Genomic DNA, 2,500 nt, shown 5'->3' on the forward strand with positions numbered 1-2,500 from the left:
CGCTGACATCGGACATCCTTGTCTCACTGACCTTGATATTTTAAAAGAATCAGTTAGTTCCCCGTTACATTTTATCTTGCTTTCCGCTCCTGTATACAACATATTTATCCATTCTCTCATTCTCTCTCCGAATCCAAACTTCTCTAACACCTTCCCCATGAACCCGTGATCTACTCTGTCAAAAGCTTTATTTAAATCAATCCCTAGCCATATTCCCCCCTCCCCTTCCATATCCCTGACCGTCTGTTTTATTGAAATGATTGAGTCTGCTATGTCTCTGTTTGGTATACTGTATGATTGTGTTTGTTCTATGATTGTTCCTATTACCTCCCTGATTCTATTGGCTATTGTTTTCGCTATGATTTTGTAGTCTGTGTTGAGTAGGCTGATTGGTCTGTAGTTGTCCAGATTTTTATTGTCCCCCTTGTTTTTGTAAAAAATAGTAACCACCCCTTCCCCTAAACTTTTTGGTATATGTTTCACTTTTTCCATATATTTACTCAATTTGTTCACCAAGGGCACCAGCTGCTCTTTGAAAGCTTGGTAGAATTCCGCAGTTAGGCCATCGCTCCCAGGACTTTTGTTTTTGTTTAACCCCTCTAAAGCACTTCTGATTTCTCCCTCTGTAAACTCACAATCACACCACATTTTATCGTCCTCGCTTAGTTTTTTCTTTAAGGCACCCAAAGCTCTGTTCACACTCACGCTATCACACTCCTGTCTCGAAAACAGGCTTTCATAATAGCCCTTTACTATTTCTAAAATTCCCTTTTTATCTGTCACACTTTTACCTGCTTCATTTAATAATTCGTTTATTTCTGTTCTTTTTTGTTTTTGTTTTTCCAGACCTAAAAAAAAGGCTGTACTCCTCTCCCCCTCATACATATATTGTATTTTACTCCTAATAGCTGCACCCCTACTCTTTTTAAGTTCAATCACTCCCAACTGTTCTTTTAAATGTATGTACTTTTCGACATCTACATTATCTACACTGTCAAGCGATGCTATTTCCTCACTTAGTTGTTTTCTCAAATTCTCTTCCTTTCTATTTTCTCTCCACTTTTTCTCTTTACTATAATTGATACACTTTTTTTTAATTCTGACTTTTACACTATCCCACCACACATTCATATCTTCACTCTCATTCCACTCATATCCCACATCATTCAACAATCTTTCCATACTTTTCACAAACATTCCATCATCCAGCAAGCTTGCATTAAAGCACCATATCCCTCCTTTACGTACATTCGTTTCTTTTCTAAACGTGATTTCTATTCCAGCGTGATCGCTCCACATATTAGTTTTATATTCAACTTCTTTAATCCACCTCACTACCTCGCATGTCACCAAAGCATAATCTATTCTAGATTGTTTTAATCTATTCAGTACAATTTGTCTCCTGGAGAACACCCTCTCCCATGGATGTAGCAATCTCCAAATATCAATGCATTGTTTCGTTATCATTATATCTTTAAGTGTCCCCCTGCTCACATCCCCCTTAAACACATTATTTTTTGACACATTGGTGGGTGTCATCGCCACATTAAAGTCACCGATTATTATACAATTCCTTTCCCACCATTTGCTTATTGCAATGAAGAATGTTTTCCTTTCTTTTTCTCCATTCGGTGCATATATATTTATGATTCTTATATTTTTCGTTTCATACACACAGTCTATTACTATTATTCTTCCTTCTTTGTCTCCATAAACCAAATTTACCCCTGTTACCCGACCCGTTTTGACTAAAACCGTCACTCCTCTCGCCCTCGACGTGCCATTGGAGCAGAAAATATGGCCCACAAAGTCTTTTTTTATGTCTTCCACCAGGGAATCATCCCACCTGATCTCCTGCAGGCACAAAACGTCATTCTGCAAGGAAAGAATCGCATGTCTTTTTTCTTTGTTCCTTAGTCCATTCACGTTTATCGAAAATAAATTAAAGGCCATTATCATAAAAATAAAAACAAAAAAAATGGATTTACAGGGGTTATTGTCAGTCATTATTTGTCCTTATATTTCAATTTTTTCACCAACTTTTTTCGTTGTCCAAGACTTAGTCTTTTTTGCGCACTCGCCAGTTCACTCACATCCATTTCGCTGTCCGTTTCATTGGGACTGGTGCTTTTACCCGTATTATTTAGCGTGATTTTTCTCCCTCCCGCCTGTCCAACACCACTCTCAGGCATCTCCCTCCCCTCTGTGCTCATGCTTACCCCCGGGTCTTCTGCCACGTCTCCTTTTTTCCCTCTCTCGCTCGTTTTTCGCTGCTTCTGCTGTCCTCCCTCTCCAGCCAGCTCCGGCGTCTCCAGCTCGCACTCTGACGCCCGTTCTCCTCCGCTCTCTCCGCTCTGCTCCATTTCTCCGTCACTGTTCTCGTCTTCTCTGATCTCCTTCCTGCTTGCTCCGATCACCTCCTTCTCCTCCGCCTCCTCCTCGTACACCTCCTCCGCCTCGTCTTCATCCTCGTACACCTCCTCCACCTCGTTCTTGCTTT

This window comes from Labrus mixtus, unplaced genomic scaffold (assembly GCF_963584025.1).
Source record: "Labrus mixtus unplaced genomic scaffold, fLabMix1.1 SCAFFOLD_68, whole genome shotgun sequence".
In the NCBI taxonomy this organism is placed as follows: Eukaryota; Metazoa; Chordata; class Actinopteri; order Labriformes; family Labridae; genus Labrus; species Labrus mixtus.